The sequence below is a fragment of the Chionomys nivalis genome, chromosome 20, assembly GCF_950005125.1.
Source record: "Chionomys nivalis chromosome 20, mChiNiv1.1, whole genome shotgun sequence".
Classification (NCBI taxonomy): domain Eukaryota; kingdom Metazoa; phylum Chordata; class Mammalia; order Rodentia; family Cricetidae; genus Chionomys; species Chionomys nivalis.
Window position 1 is genome coordinate 26,485,021 of NC_080105.1, and position 18,065 is coordinate 26,503,085.

Below are 18,065 nucleotides of genomic sequence, written 5' to 3' on the forward strand. Positions count from 1 at the left end.
CTTTTACTGGTCTTGTGACAGAAACTTTTACATTTCAATTTCAGAAAAGATTTCAGTAAAATATTGAATCACATGTACATTTTTACTACTAAAATTTTGATCTTTTAATTATTTATTGTAAGGCTTCTGAACTTGTTTAGTCCTGTTGATCACTCTGACAGGATACTGTCCTGGAGTGGCATTTGTCAGCATGTGGTATCTTTTCATAAGGGCTCAGTAACAGGATGATTCTTAGCCTTTTACAGAACCTTTGCTTGCTTCTGTGATGAGGAGCATCTCTATATCTCTTCTCACTTGCCTTACAGTGACAGAGTGACAGAAATGAAATGTGATTGGTTGTTGGCTTTGTCAAAGTGCCAAAACACAATAAGACCTGTCCTGACAATGCTCACCATGGCGGTATAGGAATAGGGTATTTCATTTCTGCCAGATGGGTAGCAACTGTGTTCTATTCTTTCAATCACTGCTTCCAGAGAGGGGTGAGGACATGTCTGATCATTGCTTTATGAGAATTTGAGCTTTGAACTTTCAGAACTGTTTTCCTTGACAACTCTTTGACAAGTGATTAAAAATGCCTTTTCGGAGGTGGGAGAACATGGTATTTTAGACTTCGTCCTAAGCATTTGTTGGCATGGCTCACATGTTTGCACCCTTGATTAAAGCAATAGTTAGTTTAGAAAATCTTGATCTGAGCCTCTTGATGTTTCCATTGGCCACCTTAATCAGCTCCGAATCTATGATATAGAAACATGAAGAACAAAAAAATGGGAATCGTGCAATCATACAGTGTTTTACCCTTAATTCATTATTAGAGCTTTCTTATGAAAAACCAATATGTGATGTCCGTGATGCTCATTTCTACTTTGGGAAAGATCAAAACAAGCCTGCTACATTTCCTCCGAGTGGAGTTGCTGTAACATCTTTCTAACAAAAGTCCTACAGTCATCTCTTCTTCTGCTGCTGTTAATCTCTGCTGTTCTGAATATAAAGAGGTCTTGAATCACCTGTGTATTTTTTTAGTATCTGCTCATTATTTATACCAGTTAAGACTTAAATAGGAATGCTAAAAAGCATATATCCTTTTCTCATACCAATTATTTATAACATTTTGATAAAATAGATGATCAAACTGAAAATTGAGTTAACTCATATATTTTAACACTCTTTTGTCATACCAGCCTGTATCAATTGCTTTTGAAAGTATTTTCTAGTTATCAGCAATTACATGCATTTTATTTTTAAAAGATAAATAAAAACACAAATGCCAGAAACAAGTAAACAAATAAAAATCATATTTTATGCTCCAAAAGTTTATAATCTAAGATTAATTGAGGAACAGAGATCAATACACAAGAATAAATACGTTTTAGTCTATAACGTATATTTTGTATTCTTACCCTAGAAACAAAAGTTATTAAGTATTCCTAAGACAGATAGTGGATTTTAGTGGTAGAGGAGATGATCTGTGTGATTGGTGGAAATGGAGGCAAAGAAGGAACGGAAATTGCACGGGAGATAAGACTGGAGGATTTGATTTGGAAAGAGGTGGGACTGGTGAAGATCAGAAGTTGGCCTTCCTGCATCTGGGATGAGAGTGATGGACTGTTGCCCAAGGAATGTTAAGACTTAAATATGAATGCTAAAAAGCATCTAACCTTAAGGTGCATATATTTGATCCAATACAATTTGATCATACTCAAAATTATGTATTATTGAATAAAATCCTTGATAATTTATACTTATAACATCTCAGTAACTCTTCATTCAAGTCTCTCTCTCTGTCTCTGTCTCTCTCTCTCTCTCTTTAGTTCTATGATAAACTTCTTTATTAGACTCATTGGTCCAAATGAGTAAGTTCATACTAATTGTATTCAGTGACTTTTGAAGAGAATGAGGCCCCTGATTGTTTAATCTACATATAAATACATAATCCAAAATGAATATAAAATAGTGCAAAAAGTACTAAGAGACAGTTTTTAATTTTTTTTCCTGTTTAAGGCTAGAGAATTTCATACAGCTTAATTTGTTCATATTATTTCCTCCCCAATTTCTCCCAGATGTTCTCAGACATTGGTGAGAGAACAAATTTTGGGCCCTCTTCTTGTCTGTGCTGAGATTTTGTGGTATCATCAGGTATAGTTGTGTGTAGTATGTCATGTCTCTCTCTATGTTTTTCAGACTTGGGGGCTTATGTAAATATGAGACATTTCTTTTAAAAAGTTCATTTTCTTAGAAGCTTTCCCATATGAAAAGGAAGATATGATTTAGAGTGACAATAAAACATTCTTTGTCAATCATTCTTTTATTAACCTGGTAGCATACTTTGTAATTTTCTGTACATAATTCTAATTGTAACAGTTTCTTCCATTAGCCGGTCCATATCAGTGTTATTTAATTTTTGTCAGTAACTCATAGATTACATAGCTAACATGTTTTTCTGCTACCGATGTTAATACATCATCATTTAGGTGAAACAATATGTAAAACAGAAATCAATATTTATTGTAAATGTTGTTGAGAATTTTAATGTGAATAATTCTCCTTAGAAACAGTTATGTTTCATCATGAAATATGTAATAAATTTTCAACATTCAGAAGAGAATGTTAAATAAAATAAAATTTTCATATTATTAAAAATAAAAATGATAAAACACAAATACTAATTATCCAGTCTAGATTATGAAGAATAAATATTATAAAATAAAAATTTTAATAAATATTTACCCAACAAATTGTATGTATTATTATGTCAGAATATTTAAGTCTTAAAATAATATTTGATAAAGATAACTTTCCTCCCTCTAAAAAAAAAAAAAAAAAAAAACTCATGATGTTCTCCGATACCTTACTACACCATGAGGACATAATATGAATCAAATGACTAGAACAATGTTTTTAGGTAAAACCATAGACCTGTCCCTTTATTGAAAAATTGGATTAAAATGTGTAACATCTTTTGTATTATATTCTTTTTTAAATTTATTTTTTATTGCTTTATAAATAATATCATTCAAAATATCCACTTCTTCCCCTCCTCCCATTTCCCTCCTGCTTCCCCACTCACCCTCATTCTTCCAGTCCTAAGAGAGGGCAGGGTACCCTGCCCTGTGGGAAGTTCAAGGCCCTCTCCCCTCCATTCAGGCTTAGGAAAGTGAGCATCCAAATAGACTAGGATCCCACAAAGCCAGTACATGCAGTAGAGACAAATCCCAGTGCCATTATCATTGGCTTCTCAGTCTGCCCCAATTGTCAGCCACATTCAGAGGGTCCATTTTGATCCCATGCTTGTTCAGTCCCAGTCCAGCTGGCTTTGGTGAGCTCTGGTTAAATCAGGCACACTGTCTCAGTGGGTGGACCAACCCCTCGCCGTCCCGACTTCAATGCTCGTCTTCTCCCTCCTCCTGCTCTTCAACTGTAACTTGGGAGCTCAGTCCTGTGCTCCAATGTGTTATATGTTATATCACAGTTTTCTTAGCATCACCAAAATATAAATCTGGTGTTAACTCATGTTAATTGAAATGATTACTTAGAAGAAACTCCAATTAGTATACACATCATAAGACTTAGTTATTTTATATAGTTTGTTTCAAAAAGGTCTTTATAAGATATGACAGCCTCCATACCATAAATCCACTTAAAGATTTAAGCTGGTGAAAAATCCAGAAGCATTTACGTTTGCTTTCCTTGTATTTAAGTGACAAACATTTGAAATATATTTCAATAACATTTTCATATTTGAAAACTGAAAAATACCTATTGATGGGCTATAACACATTAATTCCTTCGGGTATTATAAATCTACTATATTTTATAATAGGCCTCCACATAGAAGAGTTTTGGAGCAACTGTTGAAATAGGATATAAATGATACAAATTGTCATTCAGAATTAATAATAATTCTGTCAGAGCTAAGCTCTTATATATCATTCATTTGAGTGTTGAAAATAATCTCATCCAAAATATTATGATTACCAATGATATATGAATCCACACTTTAAGATTTATTAAATTAGTTTTAATAAATCAATCATGAAAAGTGTCTAATTATTAATCATCTTAACTGCTGACATCACAAAATATATGACAGCCCAAGATAGTTGCTCTCTGATGGAAGAACTAATTTTACTTATGATTTAAAGCTGCCCTAAATATATTTGAGAAAATTTTTGATATCAGTTTATAGATTTATAAAGGCAAGAGGATTTCCTTCCTAAACACAAATCCATAGAAAATACAGAAGAAGAAATTTAAAGGCAGACAATATAGTTATGCATTTATACATATTATTTTCAATTATATTATTTATAATTAATATACATTTTTGTTCAAATAAACACCATGAAAACAATAGAATAATTAGAGATATTGTGAATATATGAACTATATTTTTATATTTTATTAGATCAAATATTTTTAAAAGTTTGCCATAAGTGTAGCAATACATGTCATATTTTTAAAGTGTTTTTTACAGGTAGAGACCTCCTTAGTAAATTGACAGCATGGGGGGAGGGTAGAGGGTTGTAGAGGAGTAGGGAGGAAAGAAGGGGAGCAAGAAGGAGAAAAAGGGACCGACAAGATCAAGCTGGATAAAGGCCAGAGAGGGATGGCAAGGAAAGAGATACCTTGAAAGAGGGAGCCATTGTGGATCCAGGGAAACTCCCAGGAAACCACAGGGATGAGCCCAGCTAAGAATCTAATCAATAGTGGAGAGGTCACCTAAATTGTTCTTCCCCTGTCATCAAATTGATGACTACCTTAATTGTCATTATAGAAGGTTTATTCAGTAACTGATGGAGGCAGGTGCAGAGATCCACAGCTAAGCAATGGGCCAAACTTCTGGAGTTCGGTCATAGAGAGGGAAGAATGAATGTTTGAGCAAAGGGGTCAAGACCATGATGGGAATACCCACAGAATCGTCTGACCTGAGGTAGTGGGAGATCACTAACCCATACTGACAGCTGAGGAATAGCATAAGACCAAACTAGGCTCTCTGAATGAGGTTATTGTTGTGTGTCATGGGCAGTTGGTGGGACCACTACCAGTGGAAACACTTTTTATCCCTAGGGCATGAATTGGCTCTTTGGAGTCAATTCCCTAAGGAGGGATATCTTGCTCAACTTCCATATAGTGAGGAGGGCCTTGGTCCTGCCTTAAGTGATGTGACAGACTTTGTTGACTCCCCATGGGAGGCCTCACCCTCTCTGAAGTGTGGGTGGGGGTTGGGTGGAGAGAAGGTGAGAAAATAGGAGGACTGGAGGGAGAGGTACTGGTGTGTAAAATAAGGTTGCTTAAAAGTAAAAAAGAGCCGGGCGGTGGTGGCGCACGCCTTTAATCCCAGCACTCGGGAGGCAGAGGCAGGAGGATCTCTGGGAGTTCGAGACCAGCCTGGTCTACAAGAGCTAGTTCCAGGACAGGCTCCAAAACCACAGAGAAACCCTGTCTCAAAAAAACAAAAAACAAAAAACAAAAAACAAAAAAAAAAAGTAAAAAAGAAAAAGTATCGTACAAGAAATAATATACTTTCCAAAAATAGGTACGATATAGATTATACATACTTAGATATGCTAGTGATTACTGAAGTTTCAAGAGTTGTATATAAGGCAATACATTATAAGATTTTTATTCATTTGAAGTCTTCCATAATAAAAATTAAAGCCATTTTATATTTTCCATTTATAAACAATTTGTCATAGAGATATTGCTAGTGATTCTGTCTAGTTTTAAGAGCACTTTGATTTTTCTTATTCAGAACATATTAATTTATGCTACAGCTTTAAATAGACAATTTTTATTCCCCTTTAATATGCATAAAAGATTTTTGAATTCCTAGATTGGCTAAATCAGTGTTAAAAGTGGTTTTATTTTATTCCCTCTGATATGGCTGTATCATCACTGCTCTTCCATAAGAATGTTTAGAGAAACTAGTGTGGAAGACTGAATGAAGAATCTATGTTGTTGCGCTTTTATTTTTATTTGCTAATATTCTTTTATTTATGTCTGAATTTAAATTTATGTTGTTATTCATCTCTTTAGAATGGAAATGTGACTGCATGCAAAGCATGTGTACTTACGAACCCAAAGGATTTTGAAGAATATTGTATGTTTGAAACCTCCAAATATAAATGAAACATATTTTCACATACATAACTAAACAGAGCAAATAACTAAGAGAAAAGCGAAAGTACAATATTTCAGAAATAAAGCCAGTTTTATTGTTCTGGATTAGCATCTTAGAATTCTATGGTATTGACTCCAGAAAAAAAAATAATAGTCCATTTCTTATTGAACTAAATATACCAACTGCACTCACTTTTATGTACTTATGTTTTACCAAGTTAAACATATTTACAAGCAATATCATGCATTTATTTTGATGGGAGTATCAGCTTTTTTTAAACTGAATCACTCATTTGAAAAATCCTAAATATTTACTTCTAATCTAGACATAAAAGAAAAAACATAAAAACGGAGAGAAATAAAAAAAATTCTAAAATGGTAGATATCAGGAAACTTTAAGTTACAAAGAAAGTGGAAAACTAAAAGTGACAGCATACTGAGTAATAGGAATTATAGACAAATATGTCCTAAACTCTGAAAAGATGTGATATATATATATATGGAAGTAGAAAAGGACATCACTACATGCAAAATATTATGACATTATTGAGGACATATTCTATAAGAGAATTAAGTGATATAATAATTTGTTGCGAACTATCGCCGCCATTACAAGATGGCGCCGAGAGCCTGATGAACAAGTGTGTTTTGGCGTGTTAGACCAACGTCTTTACCGCCTGATCTTGCTCTTGATCTGCCCAGCAACAGCTGCTTCCAATCCCATGCGGCCACGTCTCTTTGATTCTGAACACGCCCATTCTCCCTGTATATATTCAGCCGCTTTCCGCCATTCGGGGCCCCCTACTTCCACCAGTCAACTGTAACCGAGTGCACTTCAATAAAGCGCGATAGAGAAGGATCCTGTGTCGGTGGTCTTCATTTCATCGCTGGTCGAGTCTTGGCGGGCCACAATAATTCATAAGGTCTCAAAGAGAAATAAGTTTTTTTGTTTGTTTCTTTGTTGTTTTTTTGTTTGTCCTGGCTGTCCTAGAATCAGCTGGCCTTGAACTCAAAGATCTGCCTGCTTCTGTCTTTCAAGTGCTGGGATTTAGAAAGTTTTGAAATATTGTTTTCAGTTCATAGCTCAATAAAGATGAATCTTTAATAGCCAAAGTGATTTGTGATTGGTAGAATATGAAATAAATAATTTCACATGTATATATGAAATTGGAAATTGGAAATTTATGCCCTGGCAACGCTGAAGCATGCATGGACAGTTTATATCTGGTGGTTCTGTTGAACTTGTCCATATTGTGTTTCGTGTTCTAAGCTGATGAGGAAAATTGATCAGGTCTCTTTCATATGTGTGTGTCTGTATGTATGTATGTAAATGTTTATGTATATATAAGCATGTATGTATATATGTATGTATATATAAATCCACCATTATTCATCTGTCTATAGTAAACCTTGTTCTAAAACAATAAATGGCATGTTATAAAAATAAACCATTCATAATTTTAAATAAATTTAATTGCACTATATTTTATAATAACTGTATTTAATTCGTTATCACTATTTATCCCTTACTGCAGCTAATTTGTATCCTGAATTTTATTATAGGCATATTATGTATTTATGAGGAAAACTCAATATATACACAAGGTTCCATAATTTCCATCGTTTCAAATATCCACTGAGATTTTCAAATCTGACTCTGACTGGTTACTATTCTTTGGTCAACTCATATAAGATTTATGGGGCTGAACTCATGAAAACAATCTGCTCAGAAAGCAGACACACACTGAGAAATATCATAGAACACTTACTATACCAATTCTCCAATAGGAAGGAATGTTGCTTTAGTTGGGAACTGTTTGGTGGGCCTGGTAATAAAAATAAGCCACACATGAATCACAGAGAAATTTGTTTGTGTGTTTATTTACTTATTATTGAGCTATGCATTTTTCTCAGCTTCCCTCTGTTCTTCTCCCCTCCCAGAGAATTTGTTAATTGTGCTAGGATCATATTTGAAGCTCCATATTTTGTCTTCCTTGGCTACAGGTACTACTGTAAGCTATAATGTTTGAAAGTGAAATTATCTGAAGAAATAAATCAAGAGAATAAGGAGTTAGCTTAGTTGCTAAGTAAAATTGCTGTTTTTCCAGAGAACAGATTCTGACCCAAAAATGTACTTGGTGACTCATACAACTTTCTATGACTTTAAATTCAGATGATTTCATGACCTCTTATGTAATTCCTGGCTATTACACACAAAGAGCTCAGCTACACATGCTGGCAAAACAGCCAAACAAATAAAATAAAATTTAAATGTAGAAGAAGAAATGTACCACTGGTGCTGGAGATTTTACTCAACAATTAGGAGCAATTTCATTTTTGTGGAGGACCTGGTGTTTGATGTCAAGCCCATACATCACCATATACCAGTATCCCTACCTCCAACTCAAGGGGTTTCAAGACCTTCTGACCACACAGGCACTAAACATGCATCCAAAATACTCAAAAACATCAAACAAATAATAAATCTTTTCAAAAAGGAATCTATTACAATTTGATCATTTTGCTTATGACATACTGGCACTAACTTATATTAAACTCCTAACATGAACCTACAAGCCAAATATTTAAGCCCGCTCTTAACCGTTACTTTATTTTTATATATAGGCCCTCATTAACAACACCTTTAAAATTTAGTTTGGGGACAGATTATATGGAAATGCTGTGTGGGAAGCCAGACCATTTTGAGTTTTCAGCTTTGAATGTGAAGGAAATTTTCTAGAAAATCTCCAGTAGCCATCCATTCAAAAAATTACATCAGTTATCCAGAAAAGCAAACATAACAGAAAGTCCAGTGCCTGATTAAATTTGATTATAGCATTACTTTCTTAGTTAATGAATAATTTGTCTTAACATAGAAAATAGCATTGTTCCACATATAATCGAATACATATTGTTCAATAAAAGAGCCAGTGCTTTCAGATTCACCACTCTCTTCCTAAGATGTTATCAAAGTCCCCATCCACTGCAAAATATTTTATATAAATTATATCAGTAATCATAGTAATTAAATTGAAAATTGAACATGATAATACATGTTCAAATAAACATTTTGTTGAGGAAAATCTCTTCATTAGTATAACAGTCAATGAGTGTTGAGAAGAGATCAGTTTGCTATGACTAGAAAACTCTCTTTTCCCACACTCAAAGATTCCAAATAATGCCCAAGTTCCATTATATTAATTAAAGTTATTTGATGGGTATTCACACCGTGGACAGTGCTCTGTGTGTCATGTAAATCCTTACATTAATATATTGGCACTTTCCTTAATGAATCACCTTCAGTGTTAAATCAATTTAATAGCAGAAAAATGAATTAGAGATCAAAGAAAATGTTTCAGAAGGAATGTAGACTCATGAGAATGTATCATTAACATTATCTTTATTGAACCGAAGGAAAAATAATCTAATATTAAAATACACAAATAACATATTTGTAATGTTATATTCCTATGTCCTACATTGTAATTGGGTGTCTATTGAGTCAAAGAAATTACCCCTAGGAAAATCTAATCCACCAGCCAACAGAATTGAAAAGCGAGCTTATATTTATACACTCATAATGTTTAGTAGAAATGCAGTTTTATAATTAAAGATCAGTCAGAAGAGAAGCTGGGAAAGCAGGGGTCAAAATAATGATGTAATTTTCACAGGGTCTTCACTGTTCTCTGGTTACCAACTAGGCATCATTAGAAGGCAACTCTTTTATATCTCCAGGACATGGTTTAGCACTATTAAGAGTAACTTAATTACAACACTAACTACACTCCAGGGTGCATGTGTGATTAATATCAAAGTACCACCTGACATCTATACTATTTTGAACTTCTTAATTCTCACATATAAAGCACTGTCTTTAATAGAATCCTAGGGATCCGAAAGAGTTAATTAAAAAAGCAGACTGCCAGTCTGATTTATATTTTTAGTACAAAAGAGAAAACTATAGATTTCTATGTAGATATACCTTCCTTGAAATGCTAAACAAAGTATATCAGAGGCTGCTATGATTTTTATCATGAATTTGCCAGTATAGCTTATATTTTTTGGCTGAAAATTATTCATATTTTTTCTTTAGTATTTTAATTGGGAATATTTTTTCTTGATCAGAATGTTTTCTGATTATGTTTTCCCCATTCCAAGTCCTCACAGAGGTTCTAAGGTTTGATGAAAAGATGAGATGCAAAATAATAAAAAAAAAACAGCAAAAATCATGTCAAATAGACATAACTAAAATGCTGAAAGAAATTGGTTAAGCAGGAAGTTAAGATACTCTGAGTCAATGGTTAATAAATTAGTAATATATATATATATATATATATATATATATATATATATATATATATATATTTCTAGTTTGGATCTCAGGAAAATGGGCATAACTTATTTTAATAAAAATTGTTACAGGAAAAACGGAACACTTGTGGAAGCTACGGAAAAGTAGAATGTACAATGCAAGAGGGGAGATTGCTAAATCAGATGATAAGCAAACTTGCGTCTTTCTCATTGCATGATAGATGGGTCAGAGCCCACACAAAGCAGCTTGCAGAACAATGGGAAGAAACACCTGCTCCCAGCCTGCTGGTAACTACAGAAATGAGAGTAGGGATGGGAAATTAATTAATGTAAAGAGCCAGTCTTCAATACCTTGAGAAGGTGTCTGGCACATGTAAAGTCATTAAAGAAGCCAAGGTGGGCTAAATCCCCAGAGAGAGAAGACATCTTCCAGAGAGTCTGGCAGGAAGTACATTTTGGCCACTAGCCAAGGAACTGAACAGAAACAGCAGAAGGTTTAATACTGATTTGCTTTTGGCAATGATTAGACAAAATAGCCCAGGAAAACATAGGAGTTCGCAAGCAAATAGGGATGAGAATGAGGCCACATGACACTTGAAAAGTAAAACTCACGTGGAGAACACTTATTCATGCAGCCCCTTAGAGAATACATAATTGTTTATTTTGCAATTCTCATAACACTTCAATCATCCATGTTATTTTATTTTCCGGAAGATCGTGAAAAGTAAGTCTCCAGCACTTGCTTCCATGAGAAATAGAGCCTTAAAATCCAGCTCCTTTGTCTCCTCCGCCTAACCCTGCTCATGGCTCATCAAGGCATAGTCCCAATCTCCGTGTGTTTTGAATGCTTTTATCATATGAAATCTTTCAAGCTTTCTTTCAATTCCTTGGCCTTTGTTACATTGCTACTGTTACATGTGGAAGCATTTTCTTTACCTTCTCCAAACCACTGAATGCTTGTCTTTATTTTTTCCCTAGGGGGAAACTCTAAAAATATAGACCATTTTTCAGTCATATTCTGGATTATTTTGAAAATCCATTTCTCCCAGAATAAATTATTCCCACGTCCCATTCATGACATTAACCCTACATTCATCAAGCCTTTTCCCTTTAAACAGGATGATAATCTCCATTCAGGTAAATTACAAACCTTTGTTTTGTGACACTGGGACTTCACTCCCTGTAACCTTTCTGCAGTTTTCCAGTTTTGTAAAACGTTTGCTGGCTCCAATTTTCTCTGTTCTTCATAGTTCTTAAAGACACAAGACAGAATGAACTACTCCAACCTTAGGTTTGGCCTGAATCACATAGCATTTTCTCTGCTACCATTAGAGGTGGTGTGGATACTTTATTGCTTGTTTCTTATTTTCATTTTGCCTTAAAGTTTAGAGTTATTTTCATTTTTAATGTTTCAGATCCCTCTGACATCCGTTTCATTTTGAAGGGGAGATACATTGAATAGTCCTCACCTCAATTATATGATGTATATGAAGATTTGCAATTCTGGAAGAAGGGAGACATGATACTGCATAATTCATCTCAATGAAAATTTGTAATATGTGTCTGGACATAATAAAACATCCTGCTGGTTTATCTAATGAATACATAAGTAGAACTTGTAACTTAAAAGAAGTATTTCACAAAGAAGGAAATGAAGAGTCATCAATGTCACCCACATTTTTGTAAGTGTAAATATTTTTGCATAGATTGAATAAAAGATCAGTTATCTGTCAAGAATTAGTGTTCAATATCTACTTAAAAACACCATACAACTAACACAGTGACATTTCCAAGTTATAGAACCCCATAGTCCAAAGACTCCTTACTGTTATTTGTAAATGAATGATATCATTACACATCATACTGTGTATTATGTTTTTCTATAAATCACTAACCTATTGAAGTTGCCTGAAGTATTTTAACAATTTCATTTAAGACAGAGGTAGTCTAATCAAATTTAACCAGCCCTGCTGTACCTCAAGTGATATCAAGGAAACTTAATTGTTTTATTAAAATTTTACTGAAAAAAAATCAGATCTCTAGAAATTTTGTTTCACTATTCCAAAAAAAATCAATTGTAATTAGTCCTTAGATTTTCATGTAATTTAAAATTGAACAAAGCTTCAAGTCACCAAGAAGTGATTTTTAATATTTGATGTTATATTAAATTCTTTTCTACTCAGAACAAGTATGTCTCCTAATAAGAGTTAATGCATTTCATAGATAGCTCATTACTGATCTGACATATGATTGAGAAGTACAGCACATACATACTAAGTCAACAAAGATTTTTAAGGAGAATATATAAAATATAGCATTTGTATTTTCATTAGCCTTATTTCAGTAATATTTACTATTAAATATTTTGTAAGCATTAAGTTTGTTTTGAATTCCAATTAAAAATGAAAAAGTCACATGAAAACTTCCAGTGAATGACTCTGAATTATTTAATAATACTAAAGAAAGTAAATGACAGAAAAAAATAAGGAAGTATACAACAAATATTTTCATTATATGTTAGAGTAAAACTCTGTAATACATAGGACAGTTACTATTAACTTTTAGATATGATGTGGTAAGCAGCATGTAGAACATAACAATAAAATAATACTTTAATATTTTAAGCAAACTATAGTCTTGTAAAATAGTTGTAGATGTTTACTGTTTATATTATATTTCAGTCAATGCTTGAATTATGATTTATTGGTTTCACAGAAAACTGCATCTCGTAGCATAACTTATTCTTCGGAGATCTTGGGTAGACTCCTAATCAAATTTGCTCAGGTAACACTTAATAGACTAAGAAGGTTAATTTTTAATGTCTTTTATATTTTAAAGGTGCTCAAAATATTATATTATTAAATATTTAATAACATCATTACAAAAATTTTAAACAATTCATGCCCAAACCCTAGAGGCATAGAGATCACTACTTCTGGCTCCTGAAACACTAAACAAGTCCACAGAGATTTATATATTTTTTCATAATTTACTAATGTGGTTTAAGTTGTTGCTAGCATTGCAAAAATATAGGGAAAAGGCACAGATGGGACTGCTAATTAAAAAGTCTCTTGTGAGAGCAAATGGGTTCCTTGGTGATGTTTTGAACAAGTTTATGTCATTTAGAAAAAAATTCGGAGTACACAAAACCATGAACTTATCAACATGATGTACCTAGGAGAATGTACTTTTTTTGATCCCTGAAGACCATGTACAGTGAGGAAGACAGAAGGAAAATTTTTACATAGGTGCATTTGTATTTTTGCTTAAATAAACCATATTTCTGTTAACATAAAATTCATGTTTATTTTTGGACAATGTAAACTTTTGATTTTAAAAACCTATTGATAATCATAAAATGACAGGTGTTGTAAGATTTTCAGAAATTTTATAGCTCAATAATATTCAAAATAGAATAAAGTAATCATAATATGATTTTACTCAAAACTTTTAATTTTACAGGAATTTAAGTAAAAGAATTTATCATGGACTTCTAATCAATTGTAAAACTATGAAGATTCAAACATGTTCATAGCATGTGTTGGTTGACATGAAAATATTTTGTACTTGATGCACAATTTTTGTCTGAGAGCATTAGAAACATTATTAATCAACTATATAAACATAATATGCTACTGTGTACTCAAACGGAAATAAGTTATTATGGATACTAACTTTAGAAATAGCAATTTAGCATATGTGAAATCAACTAACATTTTGTAACTTCACAACTAAATCAAGATTTCCCAACACCTAAAATTTATAACTAGTTAGTCGATTAACTTAGTGAGCAAACTGGCTTTGTAAGCATGTAAATTGAGTTACTGTCTTCTGTAAGATACATGCCCTCATATTCATGTGAGAGGCAAAAACATACTAACACATATTGCCTATCATTCTCCTGAGCAAGTGTGTATAATTATCATCAGGAGAAGAATAATTTAAGTATAGGTTTATTTTCTGTCATCCTTAATGTTTACTGAAATATTAGACACTGAAAATATTTTTCATTATTTGTTTAATTTATGATTTAACATATTTTCATTCAGTCTTCATTGTGTTCCTGCCCCTAAGAGTGTCAAGTGCTCATATAATCATGTGACCTTTTATTAGCTTTATTTATTTTTCTCATATATCTATATTTCTTTATTTATTTTAATGAAAATAGATTTTTCTCTCACACATCTAGAACAATGTTTCCCCTTCCTCTACTAATCCCAGCTCCCTGACATCTCCAATCTCCCCAGATCTACCCATCCTCCATTCTCTTCAGAAAAAAAAAAAAAAAGATTATTAAGAGACCATAGACAAAAAAGACAAAAAAAAAAAATAGACAATACAAAGCCCTCATTTCAAGGCTGGACAAGGCAACCAAATAGAAAGAAAGGGGCCCCAAGGGCAACAAAAACAGTCAGAGATATCATATCAACCTTCAATCCTCCTTTTTACCAGCTAAACTATTGACAGACTCATGGGGACTTAGACTAAACAGACAGCCAGGAAGCCTTCACAGGGCTGACCTAGGCAGTCTGCATGTATGTTAGAGTGTACAGCTTTGTCCTTTTGGGACCCGTAAGAGTGGGAAGAGGGACTGTCTCTGAATATTTTACAGGCTTTTGGAACCCTACTGCTCATACTGGGTCACCTTGATCAGCCTTGATCATTCTACCATAGGGAATGGTCTCCAAACAGCTAGATCACGAACCAGGGACAGATTCTGGTTCAACTTTTAGGGGATAATCAGATAGACCAAGCTATACAACTGTCTCTCACATGCAGAGGGCCTAGGTGGGTTCCATGGAGACTCCACAGTTGTGGCGGCTCTAGAGTTGATGAGTTCCCTCTCTAACGACATAATGGCTCCATCTATCATGATATCACTTTCATTGCTCTCCCATTCTGTTCCTCTCCCAACTCAACTGATCATTGAGAAATTGTGAATGATCAGTTGATGTGTTTGTGGGAGTTTGTCTTCATTATCAATTGATATATAAGCCATCAGCCTACAGATGGCTTTACCACCAATCGACAAAAGGTACTGGGTTGTAAAAAAATGCTATTAAAGCATGAATTTGTGTATGAGCCAGAGGTAGCCAACAAGCAATATTTTTCCTTGATTACTGATTTAAGTTCTTGCTTTCCCTTCCTGCCCTAATTTTCCTTTAGAATTGAAGTGCAAGACAAATAATTGTTTTCAACTTGAATTTGCTTTTTGTCAGAGTACTTTTTCACAGCAACAGAAAACAAGCTAAAACAGAAATTGTCATCACAACAGATGAGTGTTGCTAAGATGGACCTACCCATATGACTTTTTATGCTTTTGGCCTATTTTGGTGAAGAATGATGGAGAACTTTGAACATTTACGGTAGAAAATTCATCAAGTGGGCTAAGATTAATTAGTTGTTGTTGTGGTAACTGGGAAGGGAATGTTGAGGCAGACGCAGACAGTGAAGCACTAGCTGATAAGTTTTCATACTGATCAAGAACTTAATTAGGAAATAGACGGGGCTACTTGTGTGATATTTGACTAAGATGTGTGTATGTTGGTAATGTTTTTGTTGAAGAGAACAAACTGTGATTTAAAAGGACACAGCAGTACTAAGTTGAAAACAATACTTCATTAGGGAAGCAATTTAGTGGTCAGCTGTGATTAATAAGTGATCAACCCCATTAAAATAGAATCTCCTACGCCTTTAATCCCAGCACTTGGGAGGCAGAGGCAGGCAGATCTCTGTGAGTTCAAGACCAGCCTGGTCTACAAGAGCTAGTTCCAGGACAGGCTCCAAAACCACAGAGGAACCCTGTCTCGGAAAACCAAATAAATAAATAAATAAATAAATAAATAAATAAATAAATAAAATAAAATAGAATCTCCTGGGAATTAGTAAGCAAAAAGAAACTATGATCCAATGAGTTCAAAGCTAAATCTCAAGCTGAGAGTTGAATTTTGCAATGTGTAAAACTCACATACAGTGTATTAGTTTGAAGAAATGAGAGATATGAGGTGGAGTGGATCATGAAGAGAAGCTGAGTTTAGCCTTTTTGACAGGGTTAGACTAGAAAAGAGCCATTACCAGTGGTCACCAGTTAAGGTTTATTTCAGTTTCAATGACTACTCAGGACACAGGAGACAGGAAAGAGTAGTGTATATGTCAAGGACAGCAATATTGTGGAGTGGAGCCCACATACACATAAGACAAGCTTTCTGTGTTGTGTATTATATTACTTAAGTAATGGGATTGTCCAAGGCATTTTGAAATAGAAGACTTCACAGTGAATGAATCCCAAATGCTGAACAGTGAATTCTGGGACCATGGCTGGTTATGCTTAAGTCTGATTGTTAGTATGTTATAGATTTTTCTTTCTATTAAGAAAGCATGTAACTTGGTTTTGGGTGTAACATGGACATGATTGAAATTTACTTTTTTTTTCTTTTTTGAGAATTAAGGTATAAATACAAAATTTCCCGCATTTCTTTCCTCACTCCAAACTTTTCATGCTATTCTCGCAGTCCCATTTTCTTTACTATCATTGTTCCTTCTCTCCATGAAGAATAATTATTCATATGCCTTACTTATATCATTTAGTGTTCCTCACAAGAATATGTTTTAGGACTCACCATGGGTATTGTGTAACCAATTAAGGTTCTTATCCCTCTACTTCTTTTAGCAGTCATTAACTGCCTGAATGCCTTTATTTAGGTTTGGGGATTTTTGCAATTTTCTTTCATTTGCATTTTTATGCCAATTGGGCTGTCATTGTTCAAGTTTCCTTTATTTAGTCAAATTATTCAGATTTCATGAGTTTATTTTAAATTTTATACCAGGAAGACAAAATGTTACAACAATCTTCCCAATCCGCTGACCCTACAGTGTTGGTCCCATCAACTGTGTTACCGAGAGTTTAAGTATAGGTGTCATATTGTACATGAATCAACTTTAACTTAAAAATCCCATGTTTATTTCTTCTCTTCATTTTGACGAGCTGGAGTTTTCTCTAATGGCATCTGCTTTATTTGGTAGGAGTACAAACTACATTAACCTATGAGGATAAGCAATATTTTGTATACAGTTAATGATTAGGCAGATTTATATTTGTCAGTGGATGATTCTCCTCTGTGATCCATAAACTCTTTAGCCACAGGTAGTTGGTTAGGTTTACATAACTTACATGATCTAAGAGGAAACTTCCAATGAGAAATTGCCTAGGTCTGGTTAGTCTGTGATATTCCTTTGGGAGATTTTCTTCATTGTTCAATCCTCCTCTTCTAGTGAGAGTGCAAACTTGTACAGGCACTTTGAATATCAGTTTGGCAGTTTCTCAGAAAACTGGAAATCAGTTTATCTCACGATCCAGTGATTCCTCTCTCCGGCAACTCGCTAGGAAACTTGCTCAACAATGTTCATAGCAACATTGTTTGTAATAGTCAGAAACTGAAAATAACATAGATAATCCTCAATTGAAGAATAAATAAAGTGTATATTTACACAATGAAATATTACTCAGATGTAAAAAATTGACATTATAAAATTTGCAGGCAAATGGATAATATTATTAAAAAAAATCCACCATGAGTAAGTTAATCAAAATCAGAAGAAATAACTTGTTATGTACTCACTCATAAGTAGATACTAGA